Below are 25,871 nucleotides of genomic sequence, written 5' to 3' on the forward strand. Positions count from 1 at the left end.
GCACTCTCCAAACCAGGGATTTCTATTTCTTCCCCAGGAGATAACCCATTCCCAGCTCCGGAAAGATCTATTTTGCTTCACAGGCTGATCCATTCTGTGTTTATTTCTTACCAGGTGATGCACCGCTAAATTTTGCGTTTAATTGATTAAACATCAAGACTTTCATTCAGCAGATTCACCATCCAGTGACAGCAAATTTGCTGGGTTTTTCACAGCAGCATTAGTTAATGATACTTTTTTTACATATGAAGAGCCAACAGTTCTGTCTTTTTTTTTTTTTTTTTTTTTTTTAATGTGCACATACATGGGCACACATATAAGAGCACCTAGAATCAACCAGAACCAACTGGATGGCTAGGGTCATTGGGGTGACAACCCCACTGCCCATCACCCACTGGAGGTGCACCCCCCCCCCCATGCTCCCTCCCCACGCAACACTGCTCCCACTTTGCACAGCCACTCACCTGGGGCAACACTCCAGCATTTGTTCTTCTGCTGCTCCTGGGGGCTCAGACCTTACCGGGGGGGGGGCTGTCACCACTACCTTCCCAACCTAAAAGGCTTCAGAGGGAGCCTCTAACACCACCTCACTGCCTCAGGTTCCTTCCTGCTGCCCACACCGGCTGGCCCCAGGGGGCTGGACAGGAGGGACCTCCCCTTCGGCTCCCCCGGTCCTTTCAGGCAGGCCCCCCGCCCCTTCTCCCTCCCTTCCTCGCTGGGACAGGTTGGTCCCCCCAAAAAAAACATTTGGATGCCCAGCAGGTTCAGAGCACCTGTGATGCTCCAGAGCTGCAAAGGACAAGCATTTGGCTGGAAAACAATGGATTTCAGCCTGAAGGGTGGGTTATAGTTACGGTGCAGCATCCTTCCTTCCTGCAGGCTCCCAGGCTGACTGTGTGTTCCACAGGGCTCAGAGAGTCTGGCCAACCACAAAAATTAAAGTCTGTCCCACGGATAAAACCAGCATCAACATGCAGTTCCCTCGAGGCACTGCAAGAACATACTGGCACACAAATCTGACAATAAAATCTTTAAAAAAAGTTTTATACATAAGGCAAAAGTAATTTAAAAGATGAGTTATCACATCTCCATTTTAATGTTTAATATACTTTATTGTTTTACTCAAAGTTTGAGCAGTTTGAGGTAAGTAGGGTATACATAATAAGCTCTGTTCCACTTAAATACTTGGGATTTAACTGCTAGAAATCATATCAATGCTATCAACAGAAAACATTCAAGCTGTGATGTAAAAATCCAAGAGCTCAGACAAACTTGCCTTCAATTGTTGCAGGTTCACTTGATTCTGCATAGAGATCTGCTGTATTTCATGGGGTTTAGCACCATTTCAGGAAGAAAGTTATCCGTGAGATAAAAACTGCAAGCAAAGCTGCTTAGAATAAATTGTGTAAAATCATATTATCACCACCACAGCCCAGGTCTGGTCAAACAGGCTGAACTATTTAAGGGAAGAACAGTTTTTAAAAGTGTACATGTATTCCAAGGTATTTTTTTTTAGTGCAAAGAACAACAAAAAAAGTATACCAATCTAACTTCGAGAAACAAACACAAAGAATTCAAGCACCTTAACATACCAAATCCTATTCTGACCACATGGAGCATATAGGATGGGGGAGGTCTGGGGGACTTAAATACAGGATCCTTTCAGCATCTAAGGTTGTACCTATACTAGTAAACTGAACTGGGCTGGTGACCATTGCTGGGAAGCATGCTCTACAGCACCAAACTACCAGGAGAGTCCCTGCTTCTTCCCCAGGCCACCAGAGCATCATTTCAGTGCCACCCCAGAGGCCATAGCAGGGGCTGTGTCCCCCCAGGCCTGCAGTCACGCTGCTGCTGTGAGCCCTCACCAAGGCTGACTGGGACCTGTGGGTTGCGAGCAGCACACAAGAGCTGCTCTCCCTGTGACCTGTGGCATGTGTTGTATGACACCTTGCAGGAAAGAAGCATTTGCAGGATAAGAGTTCATCTCATGTCCAAGACTGAAAAAAATTAATATTTTGCTGGAAAGCTTTCCCAGTCGTGGATCTTCCAGCTATTTTCTTATTCAGACATTTTTCCCCCTCCTTGTTCAGTGAAAGTTGTCCTGCAAAAGCCTGGGTCGGTGACTCCTAAAAAAAGATTAACACACACGTGATTTGTCACCCAAGACCAGACCAAGTAACTCAGCATCAATACACTTCTGATGTAAGTGGCCTTAAGTCCCTCATATCTTCTCTATCCGAGGCTCTGCCCAGTCTTCATCCTCTGCTTCACCATGGAGGAGGCATCGTGTCTCACAGGGTAACACAGATTCCCGACCCTCTCTGGCACAGTTCTGCCCTGCCCCGTGCTCAGCCAGCCGGAGGGGCACAGTGCTGCTGGCGGGTGCAGAGCCAGGCGACTGCGACAGCAGTGGCGTGGGACTGAAGAGCCGCCTGCAGCGCATGTAACGGGAGAGACGGGATCTCCAGAAAATGTCCCCCTGGTGCCTGGGCACAGGCTGTCCCCCTCAACCCCCCCCCGGCGTGTGGTCCCCAGTGATCTGCAGCGGCGGCTCCCCTGGCTCATCAGCTTAGGGAGCTCGGGTCATGCTGCGGCCGTTGGGTTTGCTCGTTCCTCTTCCTCTCCTTTACACTTCTGCTTCTGTAATCACTCCAGTGGCTGAGAAAGTCTCGTCCATGGTGCAGCTTCCCTTCCACAACCTCTGCACAAACAGAAACAACGCGTAGTTCAGAAAACATGGCAGGAATCAGCCCGAAACACGCACTTTCAAATAAAGCAGCCCTTGAGTTTATTTCCCCAGATATATTCACATAAGCCAGCAATGTAAGGACCTGGTTAAAAGCATGTTGTAGCCCCACAACTGAACCAGGTGTGAAACCACAGCCCATGGAGCAATCCTAGAAGACCCATTTACATGCAAGTTACTTCTAACCCAACCTTACTTTGCTGTAGAAGCAAGATGAGACACTGCCTCTGCCGAGACATACACAGAGCTCAGCACACATCACGCGTATCTGAAGATTTCTGGAATTCTGGCCTTCCTCCCAGGTGGAGGGGGCAGTGGCTACACAGACCCATCACCTTCACGCTCCGGTACCACGATGATAGGTGGGGAAGGAAAGGCAGTTACCGGTGATTTTAGAGGCTGCTTCAGAACACAGATCAAGGGAACATCACACCAGCCCTTTCCCTCTTGCACACTGCTTACACGTGCGTGCCAGGTAACCGCATCTTCAGCGCCTTCCAGCAACTGTTAGAGATGTCAGAGGGAAACCTTGGCTCTGCCAGAAGCAGCCCAAGCTCTTCACTGCCATCCATTCCACTCTCACAGGTCCTCAGCCCCACTGATGCTGCCTTCGCATGCTCATCCATCATGACCACCAACAGTCTAAATCTGTATGCACTCATGTGTGTGACGTGCGTGAATTTACATCCACATTTAAAAATGACAAGGAAAGGGGTGCTAGCAGTGCTAGACATCTCATTAATTTACTCCTGCCATAGCAGCATTTCATCCACGATGACAATTCATTAGGTTCATGAAATTCTTGCCACTGATTTCTAAAGACAAAGGCTTTAGAGGTCAAAAGAAAAACTCACTCATGCTTATGGGTTGCTTTTTGAAGTGACGGATAAATGCAGAACTTGCCTTTGATGGTCCCTCTCAGAGTTAGGTAACAGCTGGATGAAAATCCACTACAAAAGAGAATTCAATGTTATCAATTAGCAGTGACTTTGGATAGCAGCTGTTTGCTGCATTTTTCAGAAGACTACTTGATTCGTCCCTCTCAAGTAAGGCCACTTAAACCTCCATATTATGGAAAAACACAGCAACTGAAACATCCCCAGCTTGTTGTATTTTGGATCTCTTAAGGTAAGTGTTTCAGAACAAGGCAAAAACAAAACTCAGCCCAGAGTCAATAAAGAACAAATCAAGCTGATGGAGGAGGGAAGGAGAAGCGAAGAAGGTACTGCCACCCAGTCTGTACCAGCGGACATCCAAACACTCCTTACGCATTTTGTGCTGGGTACTGCCCACAGACAGTGACTATGCACCCCCCTTTCAATGTAGATACTTGGGAAAAATAAATCCACAAAAAATAGATGGATTACAAAAATGAATCTATGACAGAGGAATGGTAACATTGGAAGTTATTTTGCCTTTTTGCAGTCCAGGACATTCAGGATTGTTTTTCCTTCTCCATTTCTCTTGAACCAAATACTTTTCTGGTTGTAACCTGTAAATAACAACAACCACCTGATCTTTAAACTGCAGCCTGAGCGCCGTGTGGTCCATTTGACAGAGACCTAGTCAAAATCTGGCCTGTCCAAACTTATTCTGGAACAAGTTAGTAGCAAATTAGTGACTGCCAGTTGGCACACATAATCGAAAAGTCATTACTTTGTCTTCAGCGTGAGCATACATTTTCAGAGGGGATTCAAAGCAGAAAAGGATTACAGTGGTGGCATATCATCACCAGGAAAATGCTTCAGCAAAAGGCACATGAACGCCAAGCTCCATCTATACTGGTATGTACAGGTCCACCTTCTGCTGATGGAGGCAGGAGCCTGAAGATACCCATTAACCTCATTAAAGAATGCTTTTTACTTTAGGAAGACTTAAACTTTGGAAAAATATTTTTTCTGGACACTCCAGCATCTGTAAAGGAATAAATCAACTCAATGGCGTATTTTAAGCCATCTGGCCTAACACATAATCTGTTTTTTTTACTGCTGTCATAACCCCTCCTAAATGAGTCTAGACTCTCCATTCAGCTACAACCATTGTTCAAGTATTCAGATAGGAGCCTAAAAGTAACCACTGTTAAACTTTATCCTCCTTTCAGCTCAAACGTAAAGCTGAAGCTTGGCAGTAAACAAGATAAGACTGTTTTTCCACAACCAGTCAATTTTGTTTAGCTTAAACTAAAATTCTAGGGCTGCCTTTTCATTTATAGCCATGCCTTGTATCTGGGTTAAGGACTTTAAAGTATGCTAAAAGACAGGCTTTTGTTCTCCATCTACTTGCTTTTACCTCTCCGTTACTGCTGAGGTCAGATCTTCAGCGAACCTGGCATCTCTCCCTCTGAGCCCGTGGGGTGTAACACTTGTTTCAGCTGCGAGCAAACTGGTACCAACGTGCTCTCTTCTTTACAGATCATCACAGGTCACAGTGCCGGTGGAGCTCCTGGACAACTTTCTGTATAATTCATGATCGTTTCCTGGAGTAAATAATGCTTCCTGCCCTCCCCACGCGCCTCTGGTTATTGTGCTCCTTTAGAGGCCCAGACAAATAAAAGTTTGATGCTTATTTTATTTTAAGGAGGCCTATTTACCCATCTTCCCTATTCTACCTTCACCTTGTTTACTACCTCTTACAATAGCAAGAGGTCACCGCCAGGTAACCCCTTTCATTTCAGCCCTCTCCTTGCTAAGTAAGGATGTGTAGCCTTCGGTCGTGGTGTTTGCTCTGCAGCTGAGCAACGCAGTTTCACTGCGAGAAAAAACATGCCACACTTTCTTCAATTCTTCAGGTAAAGTGCTGACATCTGACCCTTGCTGGGTCTCCAGCTTTCCATGGGGTGCGATCTGCCTTCTTGGCCTCAAATCATATTCACTGCGTGCATCAGTCTGACTCGTTACTTGCCAAGCATCCTTCCTCGGACAGGGGGAAGGCGCCTGGCCAGGGGCCAGCTTTGTGCTGCTGGTGGAGGTGACCAAGCACCCGGCACACAGGGCTGGCTGCAGGTGCTGGAGGTGCTGGGAGGGGATGTGGGACCAGCTCAGGCTAAGAACAGCTCATCAGGTGAGTGCAGCTCTGCCATCACAGCTCCCACTCACACGGTCGTTATTTGGGCATGCGTCATTGAGATTAATATTAAACATAATTCAGAAAATGAAGCAAATGGGTCTTTGCACCTGTTAGAGACAAAGGTTTTGGAAATGCAAAGGACCTGGTTTTCACTAGCACCACCACCAAAGTCTAGATCATTGCATCTTCGGGAAAGACACTCAGCTACCCAAAGCATGAGAAGCTTAGACCCAGTGTCACCCTCTGCTCACACTCTGGTGACATCAGGTCAGTGCAGAAAGCAGCACCTACCTGGGTTTCAGGAGGTTCTAGCTTGGCCACAGAGGAGCTGAAGAACTCTGTTGTTCCTCCTCCAGAGCAACGGCAGACCAGGGCTTGGGGGCACCCTCAAGAGCTGGTTTCTTGGCTGTCACTGTGCTGATGCGACTGTGGCTCTCACCATGTCTTTTGGGATCCCAAGAGCAGGGTAAACAACCTTCGCAGGGTAAAGATCATCTGTGTTACCCCCCCCCCCCCGCACCCATATTTAAAAGATTTTTCTCAAAGCCTGCAGAACAGATCAAAAAGCAATCAGGAAGCACAGCCCTCCTCCTTAACAAGGAAGGCCTTAGTCAATCCCAGTGCAGAGGAGAACGGCACCACAGAGTAACCCCTTGCCAGAAACACCTACAAAACTTGTTTCCTCCCCTTCTCCAAGAGCCAGTAGTGAAGGGGGCTAACCAACCCTTCTGTTCGCACTACGTGGCTGTTCGGAGTTTGCTGGGTAAGATGCGAGTTCAACCGTGTGTTGGCAGGACGCAGCCCTCTGCGGAGAACACTGCAGGCACCAAAGCTGTCAGATACCCTTGGCTTGGCTGCCTACAGCCTGCGCGAGGGATGGAGGATCCCATCAGCAACACTTGCTGCCTTCTGACATGGGGGTACCGGGGCTCCACCAGCTCCCCAACCTGCAGGCATATCCCTGTGAGCGTGAGTCAGTTATTTACATGGCATGGGTAGACTGAACACAACGGTCCTTAATTTATGATGAGCCATTAATGCAGCCAAATAGGGAGAATTCCACGTACACTCTTCCATCAGCCTCTGCTACTGGTCACTGCCAGGGACAGTGGTAGGCTGTGGGGACCTCTCATACGACTCATGCGAGCAATAATTTTGTTCTTAAGTATTCAGTTTCTACTTTCTTCAGCTTGCTTTTAAAGGCAAACAACAGCTTTTCTAGTTTTCATCAATTATTCATGGGCCACTTCAGATAGCCATCAAATATATAATCAAATTAAATTAACATATCTTGAGTTTTGTAACCCAAGATTTCCTGTTTCAGCCCACAGGACGCCTGCTTCTGTTTGGGTTGCCACTTAATCATTGCATAATATTTGTTTTGGCTTGGTTGTGTGTAAGAAGAGATTTATACCATTCCATCTGGCTGCAGCATGTTAGTCATCAGAGCATAAAAGCTACCCTTAACTCCTCTATAGGCTGTGTCAGTGTAACACTGCGCTGCTTCATGAAGCTTTGGAACACCAGAGTAGCTAAAAATACATACAACTAAATAATTTGCCAAACTGTTTATCAAACTTGTCAGTCTAAGAAATAATACGTGCCACTCAAGTCTTCTCCCACCTCCTAAATTGCCTACACACAAACACAGAGCTCTCGAAAGAGGTAACGGGCAGCTATAGTAGTCCTAGCTTTGTTTATGCCCCTCCACAAACAAAACGTAAGATGTGGTGTGGTACAAGGGTTTCATCTGAATTTAAGATGACTTCACTGTCATTGTTAATATAGCTCTTAGAGGCCCCAAGATGAATAAGGGCCTCATCACACTAGGTGTATGACACTCAAAGCCAATTCAAAGACAGTGCCTGCCATCTCAGTCAAAAGAAGAGCTTGACTTGACATCCACTGGAATCAATGGAAAGACTCACATTGACTTCAGGAGACACTGAATCAGGTTCTCAAAAGGAAGACAAGCTGCAAGAAGTGACTGATGGATATAGGCTTCAGGCTTATTGGCACTTGGACATGTAACAGGGAGTTCTGACAAGTCACAGATGTAAAAAAATAACATCAACAATAAAACTCTACAACATCATCTATAATCAAGTTTAAAACAAGTGGAAATAGCAGCAGTTGCAGCACAATACTTCCAGCGGTACTTACTGCAGATCTGCCATCAATACCTTGGGGTTACAAGGGGTAAGAGACACTCACACAACAGAGCGGGGTTTGCACTTGTGTCATTGCCACAGCTCACCCGGGAGGGAGAAGAAATAAAACAGAGCAGAGGGAACGTGCCTTCCCGGTAACACCGCGTGTCCTCCTGACCGGTGGCCCGCACCAGTGCCCCGGGTGCCCAGTCAGACCTGCTTCCAGCGCCCTGGCTGGCACTTGTGCTGTGAGCAGAGGCTCCTCCCAAGCCATCCTCACAAGGCCCTTCACACGGTGTGAAGCGAGGGCAAGGGGTACACGTCCCTGCCTTTAGCAGAGCCATTTTTCCCCATGGACCCATCACTGGCAGATACCAGCCATGGCTGTGACACAAGGGAGAGGACAGGCGCCTGGAGGCCGTTTAAGCACGGTGTCCCTTGAAGCCAGTTCTCTTCTGGCTGGTGGCAGCACATACCACGTCTGATGTGAGCACAGTGCACTTCCTTCACCACCATAACCCACACGTGACTGACTGACCTACCTGTGACAGCACTCTGGTGCCACTTGAAGGCACCACATCATCTTCTCCTGTTGTTGGCCAGAGAACCATGGTGTTTGCTGCCAGGTCTGAAGCAGCATGAATTTATCTTCTCTCCAGCCCTTGACAAGGTGGGTTTGTAGGCAGGCTCCTCCTGCCGATACCTGCTAGCAGCACAGCTGTGGAGTACTTCGGACAGCACCTTCCTCTTAGCATCAGCTCCACCTTCCACCAAAGAGGTTCCTCAAGAATGAAGTCCAGCCTGGGACCTTGACTGCAGCCACCCACAGAAGCTAGGACCCCTCCTTCTAGCAGATGCCTGCAAGACAAACACGTTGGCTTTCATGCAGCAAGTCAATCCCCTCACATGCCGGGTAAGTCCAGCCTCTCCAAAACCACAGGCTGGGAGACAGCATGTCCATCTCCAGAGGCCACACAGGCTCCTCTTCCTTTACTGCGTGACCAGGGGTGATTCATGGGGGTTCAAGGATTGCTGGGCTCCTGTGGTGGGCAACAGCAACCACCTCCTTTACCTGCAGCAGGGAACTGTAGGTCAGGAGGCTGCACCCACCCAGACTTCCCCGCTGACCTCTCAGCGTCACACGGATGGAGATTTGGCTTCTTCACCACCCACATCACTGGCTTGGATGCTTGCATTGGCCACTGCATCGCATGGAAGTACACCCAATAAAGGGGGAGAAAGCCAACGCACACTCACCTGCTGGGTGAAGCACAGAGGATGAGCCAGCCTCCAAACGATACCTGCAAAGAAGCCGTGGGGCAGGTACCCCAGTACTTTTCTCCTGTGGGACCACCAACGCCTTCCTCAGGGGCTTTGTACGTCAGCCCTGGGGTAGGCATTGCATCTACGTGCAGACAGAAGAGTTCCTGAAAAAGCTCTTACCCTTGGTGTGCTCACACGGGTCCTTCCAGCTAGCGCTTCATTTCCTGGCGGAGGAAAACGTTGATTTAAAGCATTATTTTGAAGAAGGGAAAGCAGATATGATCAGAAGCCAATCTGCTGAGTAACAGTTGAACAGGAGAAGCCGTTTTACTCATTGAGTGGCATTTTAGGCACAATGGTTTACATTTTAGATAATTTAGTGTATCAACTGTGCAACAAAAGTAATTCAGTGATACCGTTTCCAGCCTTTGAGCAGAATGGATCTTAATTGCCAAAGAGACATTTTCCTTCATATCTCTGGATCTGTACTTCATGATTTTTGTACTTTGAGCCTCAGAAAATTGCAGCTCTCTCCTGATTAAGTACTTAATTGTGGTCAGTGCTTTTCAAAGTATTTTCAGCAGTTAGCTTAAGTTCCACTTCAGACACACACCGTTATCAACTTTTTTATCAACTCGTGCAATTTCCCTGCATCAAATGCTTTCTGAAGCATACTCGCTGTGCCTTGATCACATCCCCATTTTGCAGGGACTCAAGTGGAGAGCCAGATGCCCGGAGAGCCGGACCATGCTTGCTAGCTTGGGCTCCAGAAAGATGTTTTCCTACCTTCCTTCGAGGCCCTTTCCCATCTGGGACGGCAGTTATGCTTCACCCTGGGAAGCACGGGCAGAATAGGCAGGCAGCTGCCTGAAACGTTGCCTGCCCGGCACACACCATGGGATCGCCCCGTGCACAGACCCCTCGCCTGCCCTATGCACCCAGAGCGGCAGCAGCCGAATCCCAACTGTTCCCGAATCCCAACTGTTCAGCCAGGCTTGCCAAGAAACCCAAGGAATTCAACTGCAGTTTTTAAAGCAGACAATACAGGCTGATGTGGGGTGCGCTGGGCAGCAGCTAAAGTCTGTGCACGCAGCGCTCAAAGCATTCCCCTAGTTTTAAGGCTTTGCTCTACATTAGAAAGTGTAAGGGCTGAAACATTTTTTCCCCTCAGTTCTGAAGCAGATGGCCAGTTAATACTGTCAGTTCCTGGTGCTGATAAAGCTGTTGCAGATGCCCAACGAGCCCAGTCTCCAGCTGCCTGCTCCAGGGGGTCTAGATTGGCTCAGAGTGCCCTTTGGATAAGGATATAGGTAACCCTCACCTGAGAGCCCCTCCCAAGATAGGCAATCATGTTGGTTTTTTTTTCCAGGGATTTCCCTTTCAGATTGATGGAAGGGAGTAAGAAAAGCAGCATTTGCCTCTGTATAAAAAGGTACCTACCCCTTTGGCCGGGGTGCTGCTCCTGGGGCTGTTCAGCCCCAGCAATGCGCACAGTCCTGCCATCACCACCTTCGCTGCGACGTTCCAGCTGCAGCCAAGGACGATCTAGAGCTGCCCAAAGAGCAAGCCCTGGTTAGCACCAGCCTTTCAGGCTGACAGCCAAAACACTGGCTGGACCACGACAGACCGGGCTACATCGATATCATTCTTACGTTTTGACGCTGTGGATGTCTTCCCCTGTGGAGGGGGACGAGCCGCAGCCTGAACAGCACCCAAGGACAGCACCCACTGGGCACTCAGCAGGCACCGACACAGGATCCCACTGATGAGAGCAAACCTAATCACCACCACGCATCAGTAGGTGCCAACAAGGACTTGCAGCTTTATCCCCGTCTCTTACAAGGCCGTGGGAACATGCTGGCGGAGGGTTTGAAATTCTAACTTCACAGCACTAGGTAATTAAAGATGATGTTTGAAGCTTTTTCTAGAAGCCTTGCAATAGGTCTCCATGGATCACCATCACATTTTCAAACTGCAATTATGTATTGTACTATCAAGTGTAGATTACTGTTGGGGGTGAAACCCTTGAAGGATTTCCACTCTTGTGGTTTTCACAGCTATGTGGTAAAAATCACATTGCCTGAAACATGCTGGATCTTGGAAACAAAGAACATCTCAGCACAGTTTAGAAAGTCTTATGTTTGTGCAAACGTATTACAAATCAGCCCGGATTCTCACCTCTGGACACCCCAGTAATCCCCTTGCAATGGAGAGAAGTGATGCCAGCTCCTCTCCTCCCCTGGTAACTCACAGGGAATGGAACCTACTTGGCAAGAAAACTGCTTGGGTTATTTACCCACCACGAAAGCCAGCGCCCGTGTCCATTTCAAGCACAGTATAAAGTCCAACAGCTTTTTGTTTTCAAGCAGTGTGAGAGCTGCCAATGCACAGGGGCGCTCAGGAACAGCCGGCCAGGTCAAGCCTTGCGCAGCCAGAACTTAAAGCCCGATTTAAGCTCAGTCCCACACCTCTGGCTTGCACGAGCAGCAGCCGTGATTGCCGAGGTGAACCAAATGCTTGCCCATGCAAGCAGCCAGCAAGGACCAGCACAGGATTTTCTGTTTGTTCAGATAGACTTTGGCTCAGGAACTAAAATACTACTCGTATGTGAAATACAACAGCTACTCACAGCCCAGAGCGAGACACTGGATCTCTGCGGTGTGGGGCTCGTGCTGTAGCAGCAGCCGGGTGTCCCTCCCCGGGCTCCCCCCGGGCTGGGGACAGGCTGCTCCACACACCACGGCACGAGCAGGGCTGTGCTGCCAGGTGGGCAGCGGCTGGGAACAGCCCCAGCCTTGCCACACACGCAGTCTCCTTCTCTCCATCTTACATGAATTTGCAAGAAGCTCTTGAAAGGTTTAATGGCTCATCTGCACAGCGGTTCAGAGTTCAGCAGGTCAAGAAGCAGCTGCAGCTATGGTCAAGCCTCACCCTGGGCAACCTGGGGTGTCTTGAGGGGCTTGCAGTTCAGCTGCACAGCTCCAAAAAGTTTTCCATAAATTAGGTGTCAGGAGTGGAGCTAACTGGACCTCAGCTACGTGTTCAGCCACAAAGTCTTCAAGAGCCTCATCACTTCATGAGCATTTCATTATACCCGAGCCGATTATCACCTGCTGGGAAGAGCTGTGTGTTGCTTATGTCATGGTCCCTGAATGAGGATCACCCACAGCTCCCCAGAAAGTTTCCAGCTCTGGGAAAACTCTTGAGGTTTAAGTCTACAGAAGCAGTGGGTGGCATTGCAAGTCTGCACTGGCCGACTTTCAGACAATAGAGCTGCTAATGGTTAATACAATAATATTTTCATTTCATTGTACATGAGAAAAGATAATTACTTTCAGGGTTTAAGAACTGAATGTGTCAATCCAAATGTAATCTCTGTATTTTAGCATTTGATTATTACATTAGAAATACAAATGTCAATGAGCTGTAGTAACCCAAGTTATCAGAAAAAAAAAAAAAAAAAAGGCAAGAGGTGTCTTAAATTACAGTACAGAGGGAAGAGCAGAAGCCAACAAAGGACTTGTAACTTCTGTTAATTAAAAGGGTATTACTTCTGAACAGCATTTTGGGAGCAGAGAGCTTTTGTTTTTCCTAAATGATCCTATTGCTACACCCAGAACAAGTGAAGGCCAAGACGATCAACCAGAAGGGAGAACTGCGGCTCATTTCCATTTCTTGATCACCCAAATCAGAGACACAAAGACCTGAACGACTCATCTTCCACAGCAAGGAAGAGCCACATTTTATACCCATTTAGTGACAGTGTAGCTGTAGCCACCTACTCAGTTGTCACGAGTTAATTTGGGAATTGCAAAACTCCTGGAGATCAACGTCTAAGCTTCATCAACGCTTCTTGTGGGCTCAAAGATGCTGTTGTGTTTCCATCCCTTATCTTTTCCCCACCCCAATCTGCAATCCAGTTGGCATCTTGCTCTGGCATCTTCTTTCATCTTTGTAAGCCAGATGGGCTTGTTCGTCCCTCTTACCCTAAACCTGCTCTAATGAATCTGGCGTGCAAAGAATTTTCTTTACGCCCCAGCTCGGTTCAATGCAAAAATGATAGAGAGTCTAATCTCCGGCCCCAGCAGAGCAAAGCATTTATCAGCTGGCTTAGAAAAGCAGCTTTGTCCTGTAGGAAGAGATCCCTATTCTGAACTTCTTGCTAAAAGCATCAAACACAAACTGGAAGCTGAGACAGTGCATAACAGTTAACAAGAAAGTGCTGGCAAGAATTGATTCAAATTGTTATGATTTGCTGTTGAACAAGCTATTGCCTTGATTTCTCCGCAAAGTTCAAGTTTACAGCAGACTGATTAGTCCCGCTAACATTCCTGAAGCACCTACCGTTGTATGAAATTTTATTAAATTGCCAGCATCAACAGCTGTTCAAAGATGGTGTGTCTTATTGCAATTGATGACAGCGAAATAAGGAAATAAAGAAAGTGGGAGGGAGAGGAACTCTGTTAAGGTTTTTTCTTTTTCCTTTTCAAGAAAATGTCAACTCCATTATATAGATGTCAACTCCATTACTGTAATGCTCCGTCTGTAACCCCAACATGTAACTATCTGCTAATAAAACAAGTTTCTCAAAGGGAGCGCTGAGGGCAAATGTACCTGCTGTAAGTTTCAATCTGTTTAAGAAAATGCCCATTTATCCCTCTAGGCACAAATACCATTTTCATTATTCTGTTTTCTTCGTTGTCTTTGTTGCCCAAAAATAAAAACCTGCTCCTTACCCCAAGGAGCCTGTGGCGGTCGCAGACCTCTTCTTGTTATAGAAGCTGCCAGCAAATACAGAGAGCAATGCCTGGCATGCCGGAGGGGCCATAAAAAAAACCAAAGCTACATTAGACAGCTGATTTGATAGAGACCCCTGATGTGCTGCTCAACCCTCTGAGGGCTGGGGTGGTTTTTTTTTTTTTGGATAAATGCCCCCCAAAAGCAGCAAGATCTGAAAACTGGGGCAACCTTACAGGTAGGACGCACTGTAACCATCAGCCTGCAAGCACTTTCTGCAACAGCCCCAAATTCCTCAGGGGGCTCAGACAGGTTTTGTGTTTATGAGGCCAAGACACATTTGGGAAGAGAAGACGGGCGTATGAAATCAGGGACTGTTTGTAAGCACCATTCCCCCACAGCTCCATTAAAAAAAAAAAATAAAAAAAAAAAAAAATGAAAAGATGATGGGGAAGCCCCTCACCCTTCCCCAGGCAATAGCTGTGAGAAACCCAGAGAAGAACCGATCACCTCCTGCAATCTCAGGTTTGTTGACTGTACACATCAATACGAAGACAAAGATGAGTACATATTTAGAAAAGAATAAAGAAATCCATTCCAGAACGGGAGTTGTTTAGATAATTGATTTCCCTTGGACTTACAAGCACTAAAAAACACCCACTGAGCCACATCTCTGAGATAACCTCTTCCTTCAAATCTCTCTTCCAAAGGATTGGCCTTTGACAGAGGCATCTTTCAAAGTGCAAATCTAGCAAGCTTTAAGCCAGCTCACAGGTAAGACCTTTCTGAAAGAATGCGATGATGATTCCTCAAGCAATTATTTCTCCTTAGTATCCTTTGCATAGAGAGAGCTAATTAACTGCCTGCCAGGTTCTGCAGATTCACAGTGAAAAATGAAGTAGTACAAATGTCATAATTAATTAGCAGTTTAATGCTAGAATGAACACAGCAAAGGTGCTATAAATATTCAAGCCACAGGACCCCCACACCAGCATGCACTGGCTGTGCGAGCCTGCCCTGGCGGGGATGCTGCTGGGGATTTTGTATGCCAGGGACCACAGAACGGGGCCCCACATCACCATCCCTTCGCAGTAAGCGCAGCTGGAACCAGAGGAATGTGTCATCACCCACCCTCATGCCGTTGGCCACCTGCAGGGGAACCTCACACTGGGCAGCGATCTGCTGCTGGACCCCCAGCACTGCCACAGGGTCCTGGGGCTGGTCTGCACCACCCCAAAGCCTGCTGCTTTCCCCAGGGGTAAGGCTGGTCCTGCCTTTCCCCAACACCCATCGGAACGTTTTGTTTCTTTATGTTTAGTGAGCAAAGCCATGACATCAGCCAGCTTCCCAGCACCTCTCGCAACACGGTTCACACCTTGCATGGGGTAGATACGAAGGCACAGCTGTTTTTTTTGCACATAGACACGAAGCCTTCAAAATCCTCGCAGGGGCAGCAATCCCAGATGGAGAAGGTGCTCATCAGCATGCAGAATGACCCGCACCCCCATGGAGAAGTGCAGATGGGGGGGTTTAGATTTGGGTCAAACCCAGTGCCTTCCACCAGACACGCAACAAGACTTGAAGAAGAACAAATTAAAAATCATCAAGATTGGCTCTTGGCAAGAGCTGAAACCCAAGAACCCCCCAAAGACGACAGTCAGCCCTACCCTCGCCCCTTGAGCGGCTATGCCCAGTGCTTGCAGGCACTGAGGAGCGGACTCACCCGTACTTGGTGCCCAGCACCGGGCACCTCGCACCCCACTGTAGGCTCTGGACCAGCCCTCGGGAGCCTACAAGGCACGATGGAGCAGCCCAGACAGTTCCCACCCTAAAAACGAAATGACCAGGCATGGTTCCCACCCTGAACAGCCCGAGGACTCTGGAGCAGAGCAGGATCCTGCAGAAAAAAAAACATAAGGGGGGAAACTTACAGGTGTTTGTCGCTCCTTTCACGTGCGGTGCCCAGGCACCCACGGCTCCACTCTTCTCCCTCCACCTGCAGGAGATCTTCAAGGGTAAAGAGCAAACAGGGAAACAAAGCCCTTCTGACACAGGCACCCGTCCCCAGAGCATCACGGGCAGCGGTGCCACTGTTGCCATCTGCTCTGCTTTGCTGGCTATGGAAGGTGATGCTGCTTTTTAAGGTTTGGGATTTTTTTTTTTTTTAAATACTACTATTACTTTGCAGACTGCAACTCCATGGTGACAAACACCACCAGAAAACCTGTGATATTTATGGGTCAGAGCCTGCACAGAATGTGCAGCAGCAAGGGAAGAAAACAAAGAACTGGAGCATAACCCAGGGCATGAAAAAGAGGATAGCCTTGAGGATAAGAAAACACATAGCAGAGAAGGTCCTTAACTTATGTTTCCTCTTTTTTTACCTTAAGTTTTTTATTAGCACAATCTGGAAGAGGCCAGCACTTCTTAAACATTTCCTTGGATGCTTTGCTCAAGTACCAAACTTTTCCTTCCCTTGCCCCCGCTGCTCTAACATGCCTGGCCTGTCAATGGCCTATTTCAGCATTTCAAACCTGCAACATTTCCCACTAGTTTTCCCTCAAAGTGCCACCTCCTGCAGGTGAGACCCAGGAGATAACGGCTGGGTTATGGCCACTGGGGTACAGCACATCATGGAGTTCAGCCTGGGGACGCCACTGCCGGGGATGCAGCAGCCTGTCCCAGGAGCTGGGAAGGCATCAGGGCACTCGCCCTGCTACAGCCTTTTGAACCCCAAAGGCAAACTCCTGTGCAACAGCTTCGGACCTAGGCAAAGGTGGCTACAGCCATGGGGGCTTCTATGGATGGAATGTGGCCAGTGGCTTTCCAGGGTGCCTTTTACCACTACTTGCTCATTTGAGAGGAGAACTGGTCTCCTCCAGGTTCACATCATTCTCAAAGCCAGTTTAACCAACCCTCCTGACTCAGTCTTGACCTGGCCTGTTATTTCCAGCTGCAGCTGTTTGCTGCCTGGCTCTGCTCTCTGGGATTCGGATCATCACCCCCCCAGGCTGCCCCTCAAGCTTCCATATGCACAGAGAGCCACAAGATGCTGAAGTACAGGCGCACTGGATATATAAATCATACTTACAGAAGGCCTACATGGCCCTTGCCAGCCCCGGGCAAGAGGCTAACCCTTTGCAGGCAGTGGTGTAACCGAGCTGCTCATCCTGGCTGAGCCAGGCAGGGCAGCTCAGCAGAGAATGGTAACGTGGCTGCCCAGTGCTCAAACCAGAACTGGTTTCACCCCAGCAGGATTTATAAAGCTATTTCAGTCCCTGGAGATGCTGACAGGCACCCACCAAGACAAAGAGGAGTCAGTACCCAGCTGCAGAGTGCATGTATGCTCTGGGTGCATTGGAGTGGTCCAGCGGCACAAGTTGGCAGCCCAAAGCGCCCGATGCCCTTGCAGGACCTACCTCCCCATTCGGGGTGTGAATCCCATTGATTTTTCACTAGGGTTTGTGGTCCTCTATGAGGTCTGAAAACCCCCACTCACATCACAGACTGTCAGACAGCCTGGACACCCCCAAGGAGGCATCGAGAAGCCTCCCTCTGCACAAGAGGGCAGAGAAATGAGGTGACCAGGGCACACAGACTCCCTCTCCCAGCCAAAGACCACCTTGCACCCCGCCACTAGCTGCCACCCCCTCCCATGCCAGCCCAGCTCCGCCCAGTCCATGTGACAGCATTCAGACCCAAGCTCAGTTTGGTTAATTACTTTCAAGTGTTGCCTCTTGATTCCCAATAGCCAATACCGTAAGTCACCCTACACGCATTGGCTTCCCTCAGTGTAATTTAATTGAAAGAGAAAGCTCAGATATGATTTCTTCTTTAGAAAAATGTCTGTCTGGTGGCTCCATTATCCCCTTCTCATTACTGGAGAATATTTGTTCTTTTACTCTGCATATTCCAGCCCTCCCATCACAGGAAGCATACCTGCCAGTCATTGTCCAACACCAGCAACCCTGGGGACTGACACACAGAAGCCACAGGCAGCCAAGTCGGGAAAGCCAACTTGGGTGCCAGCAAGCCACATGCAAGCTCAAGTGCCCTACGCAAGGTCCTGGCTTGAGGTGATCCAGCAGCAGAGCTGGCTGCCACACCACAGCTCCTGCAGGTCTATCCCAGCCATGAAAGCTCAGCCACAGCTGGTCTCCAGCTTCCTCCTTGCAGGGGACAGCCCTGAAGCTGCCCTGGGGGTCTGCTCTGCTGCATGCAAACCTCACCACATGCCCCCTCCAGTGTAAACACATGATGAGGGACCGGGAGAGAGGACAGTATTTCTAATACTTTTACCCATCACTTTCATCAGTCAGCAATGATCCGAGTATAATGCTCATCTCCCCACATAGCCAAATCCCCACTGCCACCAGGCAGGCAGCTTCACCTCACATGCCCACACTGCCCTGTGGAAATGGCCGCATCCTGCTCTCCTAGGTGGGACGAGCTGGAGCTTCTCCTCAGCTCCCCTTCACTCCGTCAGACCAGATGAGGTGAGCCTTCCCTCCACCAGCAGTTAACAGGGAACAAACATCCTCAACGCCCAGCTTCACAGCTGAGCACCATTTAACACCAGCACCCACACCGGCACTGCTGGTGAGTGACGCCCCATGGACCAGGTTCTCCAGATCACTGGGAAACGAGCCACGTCCCCATGCCAGGTCCTGCAGCCATGCTGCCCATCAGACACACACCTGCTCCATGGAGTACTTGCACAGGAACTCTCCCTCCAAAAAGAGATGTTTTCTCCCTGCTCTGGTTGCCACCTTGCTCTGCTTGGCTTCCCAGAGCCATGGCTCTGAGTAACTATGGTTACTTCTAATTGCACAAGGAATATTATTCTGACTTGAAAGGTAATGGAGAGGATCCTTCATGAAGCCTCTCTACTTTGCGATTTCCTCACACTGCATCTAAATCTAACCCAAAGAGTCATCTTGACCACGTGCTGACATAAGGATGCCAACAAAAGAAATCAGATATCACTGAATGAATACAGAGGTGGGTTTCCCCCCCTCGCCCCCTCCCCCCCCCCCTTCCAAAGAAAACCCATGTGTTGATAAATGCCTATCTGGGGCTTTGCATAGAGCCAGCCCTGCCCTGAAGACTAACTTCTCCCCCTGCTATCCAGGCTGGATGCCTGCAGCCTTTGACTCTTTAATCCTCCCTGTTAACATAGAACAGTTTGTACCATTTGCTAAATACACTGTTTGCACCGTGGATTCCCCAGCGTGCATAGACCAGCATGTGAGGGCTTTCCTGCGCTCCCGGAGAGCCCGGCCTCCGGAAAGGAAAGCAGCGCACCGCTGCCAAACCCTCACCCTCGGGCAGGCAAGGGCCCAGCAGCTGCTGGGGCAAACACCAGTACCAGCTGGGGGCCAGAGCTTTGCAAACCAGCCATGGGGTCAGACCGGCCGGAGACCTCAGCTCACTGACTCAGGCACAGGAGAGAACGGGTATGGGGAAACAAAAAATTAGCATTGAAATCAGTAAAATACTTGAGTAAGGGGGATTGGGGGAAACACTGAGCCTTCTTTGACAGAGGGAAGGAGCCACGTGGGTTTGGGCAGCCCCCACATCAGCAGAAAGGTCTCTCCTGGATGACAGAACAGGACAGGAGAGGCATTAATAAAATTCACCCCAAATGTCACAGAAGTAGAACAGAGCCCTGGCAGGCTGTGCAGCATCTAGTTAGGCTGCCAAGGAGCACGAGGGCGTTCGATAGTCCCTCTGCCAGCACTAAGCACAGCCCAGGCCAAGTACAATGGTCGGACAAACAGGCATGTCCCGTGTGAAAGGGCTCCACTTCCAAAGCCAGAAGCTGTTACTGGCAACATGCACCGGGAGGAAATTTTAAAGAGCAACAGAAAAATAACCTGAGCGGCAGCTCAGGAGCCCAGATTTCACTGGTGTTCCCTCACAGAGAAATCACCGAGCCTCACACACCGCGGTGACAGGGAGAGCCAGCCTCATTATTCAAGCCTACTAATTAAAAAGGAAGGGAAAACAATACGGAATAAAAGAAAACCGTATCAACAAAGAGAGAAGGGGAAGTTGGCCAGGAGGCTGCAGCACAGCACAAAGGAGCCGGTGGCAGCACGAGCCCGCAGCTAGCCAGAGCGGTGCAGGGTTCAGTGAACCTTGCAGAAAAGGCTGGGATGCCAAATAAATATTTACGTTCTGTTATTTGAGGAAAAGCTGGACAAGATGCCACCCTCACACAGCATTAGAATATTTTCTCCTGCATCAACAATTAGGGAAACAGTAAAAGCACCCCACCAAACTGGGAGGACCAATGTCCCCCACACTGGGGAGCCCCGCAGGAGACAGCTCTGTTCCCATCACCATGCACCACCACCTTTCTCTTGCCAAAAAACTCTCCGGCCAGATCTGCGCTCACAAGACATTTACCTGGGATGTCTGTAGCTGGAAACATCCCCTTCCACAGGCAGGAGAAAAATGGGCTTGTACTCCCACGGCTGCAGAAGCCCCACACCACCAGGCAAGGCAGAAGAGGTGCAGAGCCCGCGGCAGCCCCCGGGGAGCCCCTTGCTGCCCACGAGCCTTCATAAACGCAGGAGTCGGTGGAGGCTCTTGCTAACAGCCCCCGGCTGTGCGAGCTGCTGTGCTCGCCCTGGCCCCCCCGCAGGCTGCTGGCCCCAGGGGGCTCCACGCAGGGCACAACAGCCGCCCAGAAGCGCACGGGTCGGCAGCTGGCAGCAGTCAGTGCCCGTGAGTGTGCAAAACCCATCGGGGTGAGCGAGGCTGCCGTTATTCAGTGCAGCGGAGGCCGCTGCCGGTGTCATGTAACCCAGGCCCAGGGGGTTCGCTGAACACAGAATCAGCGCCAGACGAAATCAATGTCACCCTCGTCAACAGGACCAGCAAGTGACCTCAGATGATAGCTGCACCCACTGCCAATCCACAGGGTGTTTCTGGAGGGGTCTTGTGTGGCTCAGCATCTTCTCCAGCGATTTGGAAGAAAATCTAAAAGGACTGCTAGGATTTTCACTCACCCCCCACCCACCCCCACCCCAAATTAACAGCACGGTCAACGGCTACAGGAAGAGTTTCCTTCCAAAAGGCGACTGCAAAAGCTTTAATGCACCCAACTGCAGCATCCGTGTGCCTGGGCATCGAGGGCAGAGGAGGGATGAACCCTCATGGGCTCCCTCAAGGGCACGGCCAGCACCCACCCAGGTGATGGGGTAGGCACTGCCCCAAGCCACCAGCGAGGACGGGGCAGGCACAGCTAGCCAGATAAACCTGTCCTTGCTCTGCCAGGCTGCACAGTGCAGCAGGCAACGGGGCTGGCAGCCAGGGGCTCAGGGGTGGGGTGGTAATTTCAGCCCAAGGCACTGCAGACACCCTGCCTGCCACAGATGCTGGGAAAAGGGCATGAAAGGCTCCTCTGGATAAAAAGCCACAAGAAAAAATACCCATCTGGCAAGTGTGACATTCAGGGAAGTTTTGAGAAGGCCAATATGTTTAGTGGTTTAAGGGTTTTTCCCCCCCCAAAAAAGTGGCACAAGGGAAACCTACAGCCACAAGGAAAAACACTGAAAGGGTAACCGTCTGACAGCAATCATCACCGTTTACAGCAGGGCAGGGTGACAGGAACCCAAAGTTCCTAAGGAATCCCTGCGGTGGCACCGCCGGGTGTTCCTGCTGGCAAGCACCGACCCTCGCTGAGCAAACAGCCCAGCCACTAACTCCTGCCCACAATTACTTTCTAGGTGCTTGATTTCCCCTGGAAAGGGAGACACACACCCCCGGGCACAGGCAGCAAGCCCAACATCTGCAGCCAGAGCAGAGATCTCTTTATGCCACATAAATATCTTCCTTTCCCTGTGAACAGCCTGTTTAGTGACATTCAAAACTACTAAATCTGGGGTTTATGTGGAAATGATTTTAGAGTGCACTGGAAACCCCAGGTTCCTTTTTCAGTCTAACAACGTCTTTAGAAAGCAATTATTTAAGCCTCCATTTCCAAGACTCTTTTAATCTGTGCAAATTATTGGTAAGAGCTGAACCAAGGCAAACTGCCATCAGCTGCGATCACAACACTGTAACTGGGCAATGAGTGACTATCGCTGACTATTTAGATGAAACTATTGCTTTTAGGCAAGCCGCCACAGAAATAAATTAGCATTTATACTGGATTATTGAAAAACGTCAAAAAAAAAAAAAAATCAGCCTCTATCTATATGTCAATTGTGTCTTGCCAAGGTCAATATCTTTACTGTAATAGGCAGTCTCAAACAGCAAGAACAACTTACGTGTGGAAATGAGCACCGTGCGGCCAAAATATGTCATTATTATCAGAAAGACAAACTGATCTCTGAAATAACATCTGCACTCCTACAGCTTCAAATAAAGATGACCTTCTGTGGAAGGTGTGTAATCAAGAAGCTAGGAACATAATTCAAAAAAATTAAAACCTAATGGTTTGACTTCTTGGTAGGTTCTTTCCTATCACTGTCAGCCTTATTGCATTTGCCACGTCTTTTTTTAAAACCTGTTTTTGAAACTACTTTGCTTGAAATCTTCAGTTCGATCTTCCCAGGCTATGGATGGACATGGTCCGGTTTTGTATGGCACTTCCAGGTAATGACTAAGTCAGGAAAATACACATTCTGCAAATAAGGATGATTTTAAGGGATTTTTTGGTGAAACATTCGCTGTAACAATAGGATTTTCTTTACCACCAGTCCAGCACACTAACAAAATGAAACATCTCCCTGCCAGAAAACCCAGTCACTGAAGTTGAACTGGAACAAAGGAGCGTGCTCAGTTTCTGCTAGAGTAAAAGTGCAAAAGGAAAATATCACCTTGATACTTCATTTCTATGGGGACCAAGTGTTTGATGCTGACCCTGCCAAAAGGCTCGATTTCAGGAAAGTTGCAATGCCCGGTTTAAGAAAGGAGGAAAGCCTTCACTGACGTGCTATGCTTTTTATATATATATAAAAAAAATCATGCTACTGATGCAGGAAAAATTCAGCGGTGTTTTCTGTGCAAAATAAACACGAGGAATTTCGTCAGTGGTGTTTCTTTCTGCTCCCCCCAGGCTGTGCTTCCCTGTTGGCTTTGCAAGGGGATGCAGGGAGAAGTGGCCTCTGCCCCCAGGGATCTGGGGGCGAGGAGTCTCCCAGGCTCTGTGGAGGAGCCAGCGGGCAGGAGGCCTGGGCCAGTCCCTGCTGCAGCCCCATGGACCCACCGCAGACCTCGAGAGCCTGTCCCAGCCCCGTCGCTGGCGAGAACCGTGTGGCTCCTCATCCCAGCCCCTCGCGTGGGTGCTCCGCTGCGGCTGTTGCATTCAGAGCCCTTTCCTGCCCGGTTCAGCCTCCCTCGGCTGCGCTCCTCGGGGCAGCCCCGTTGCGTACCCCCGTGTGCAGAGTCCCCCAGCAGCCACCTTGTGTGCAAGCGGAGGCCGCAGGGGTCGGAGCCATGCCCATCGCTCAGGTCCCTTTGGATCACCTGCTTCAGGCCAGATCCCAGAACCCCAGGTCACGCCTGCCGGACTCACGTGCACGGGGCCAGCCCTGCTCACCCCTTCGCCTTACCCTGCCCGGTGTGTTACCAAAGCAGCCCTGAGGCCTCACTGGGATCCCAAACCTCCTCCCTGCCCCAGCAGCCTGCAGGAATCATTCCCGCGGTACCCGGAGCAGCCTCCCCCCTCCCCAGAGACGAGCGGGAACCCCATGGATGCTCTGCCTCTCCCAGCCAGACTCCATCCAGCCATCCCCTTCCCGTGGGTCTCCCCTGCACGGGGATGGGGCTGCGCGGGGTCCTTTGCCAAGCTGCGGGCTAACCCCAGGACTGTTCCCCTGCAAGGCTGACCGGGGTTCCCCTCCCTCCTCCCGCCTGGCTGGGGGGCTCAGGCGCGGTCCCCATCCCCTGCCCTGACACCTCTAAGTCCAGGGAGGACAGAGTTTTCCGCAGCCCCTTCCTGGCGTGTGACTCCCAGAAAGGAGTCAGGGACAGCTCCAAAAGGGACAGAAAACTCTCTTCAGGAAAAAAAAATAAAAATAATCAAATCAAAGCATAACTGTCTGCCTTTCAAAGAAGACTCCGGCAAAGGAAAAGCTGAGCTCGGAGATGCTCAGCAGCACGTGCAGCGCAGCCGTTCCACGGGGAAACACATGGGCCGGCGGGCACAGGCAGCGGGGCCCGGCCACAGGGCCCCATCCCCCAGGGCGGACAGGCGATGCCGTGCCCCCCAGGGTGCCCTGGCAGGCAGCGGGGTCTCACTGGTGGGTCACCTCCAGCCACAGGAGTGGCAGCTGGCCCTCCGCACAGCCTGACGGCGGGCAGCCACCAAGGGGGTTTTAAAGCATTTTTTTGAAGCAGGGAGGGGGCAGATGGGACACACAAACACAGGAAAAATTAACGCGGGTGCCAGGAATTCTGCCTGGACTGTGGGAAAACTGCAACTGAATAAAGCGTTGCAGGTAAAATTGTGGGGAGTGGGAGTTTCGAGGTGAGCAGAAGCAGCAGCGCGTGCGGAGGTCTGACCTTGTTTAACTGCTGCCGACCTTCAGCGTGCAGGGGGGGAGCACAAGGTTTAAGAAGCTGAACTGCTCCCTCCCTCTCTGATTTTTTATCTTTTGTGTTTCTTTGATAATCACCCCGGTACTGGGAGGTGCTTTGCCCAGCAGTTCTCACCGAAGGTGTCAGGGAAAGGATGGTGTTCGGAGACAGGAAGGGAAAGCTCTGTTCCCGAGGTGCGGGACATCCCTGGCTCCCCAAAATGGGGCTCGGCCCCCCCGGAGTGGGCCACGGGGAGGGCAGCCAGAGCCTCCCAGGACGGCCCGGGCACTGCGGTGCTTATCGCACACACGGAATTTTCTCTCTTTTCGGGGAAAGCGCAGCTCTGCTGGTCCCCGCTGGGAAGGACTGCGGCCGGGTGGGTGCACGGGGCTGTGCGGGGGGCTGGCACCCCAGGGCACCCCGGCCTGCAGGGCACCCCGGCCCGCACCCTGCGCGGAGCGGGCAGCGCCAGAGAGCGCAGGCAGCCCCGGGGGCGCGGGCAGGTCGGGGGCAGCGAGAGGCCCCTCCGAGCGAGCGCCGCGGCTTTGTGCGGGAGCTGCGGGCTGCTGCGGGGCCCGCCCGGATGCATAGGCACACAGCGGCGTGTCGCGGAGCGCTGCCCACCGCCCCGCAAGTCCGCGCCGCCCGGCCGCCCCGTCGCGTCTGCCCGGCCTGCCCCGCGGAGCCCCGGCCCGGAGGCGGGGGGAAGGGGAAGCTCTGGTCGCGGGGTCCGGCTACTCCCGTCGAAGAGCCCGCTCCGCTCTCCCCGTCGCGCCGGCAGCGGCGGGGCACGGGCAGGAGGCGGCCCGGCCGCTGCCCCCCGACGGGGCCGGCTCCTGCCGCGGGACCCGCTGCAGCCCGGGGCGGGGGGAGTGCGTCCCGCGTGTGCCCCGGCCCCCAGCCGTGGCCACGGGCAGCCCCGAGGGAGCATTTCGTTGTCTCAAAACCAACGAACAAACGAACAACGACCAAAAAAAACCCCAAACGCCGCCAACCAAAAGACCCCCAAAGCCAGCCGCAAACGAAGCATCAGTCTCGCGAGGGTCCCGCCGACCCCCCAGGGCCGGGCCCGGCCCGCTGCCCTGCCCCGGCTGGCAGCCGCCCCCCGCGGGGGTCCGGGCCGGGCGAGGGGTTTCCCGGCTCCTGCCGACGAGTCCGCGCCGTCGGGCTCGGTTCCGCAGCCGTCGCGCTGCCCGGGGGGCGGCTTATCTGGGGGGAGACGCACGGGCACGGGCAGGGGCGCGGAGAGTTGCGGCCCGAGCACGGCAGGGGGAGCGGGCAGGTACTTACAGGCGGGGGCCGCGGGGTTCGGCCCGGGCCGGGAGCCGCTCCGGCGCTGCCCCGGGCCGGCCGGGCTTAAGAGCCGTCCGTCG

At 51.1% G+C, this 25,871-nt stretch overlaps 1 long non-coding RNA gene across 5 annotated transcripts; it reads right to left on the bottom strand.

Moving 5' to 3' along the window:
• Positions 1 to 1,104: 1,104 nt before the first annotated feature.
• On the bottom strand, positions 1,105 to 25,871 carry LOC130157791 (uncharacterized). 5 transcript variants are annotated; one of them, XR_008825042.1, is made up of 7 exons: positions 25,789 to 25,871; positions 9,409 to 9,452; positions 9,223 to 9,266; positions 8,508 to 8,823; positions 6,107 to 6,290; positions 3,604 to 3,699; positions 1,105 to 2,704 (listed from the first exon to the last, which is right to left on the bottom strand). It is a non-coding gene; the product is annotated as an uncharacterized LOC130157791 (long non-coding RNA). The 5 variants fall into 5 exon arrangements; XR_008825041.1 differs by lacking the exon at positions 25,789 to 25,871 and adding an exon at positions 10,669 to 11,832; XR_008825040.1 differs by lacking the exon at positions 9,223 to 9,266.

Source organism: Falco biarmicus, chromosome 12, assembly GCF_023638135.1.
Source record: "Falco biarmicus isolate bFalBia1 chromosome 12, bFalBia1.pri, whole genome shotgun sequence".
NCBI lineage: Eukaryota > Metazoa > Chordata > Aves > Falconiformes > Falconidae > Falco > Falco biarmicus.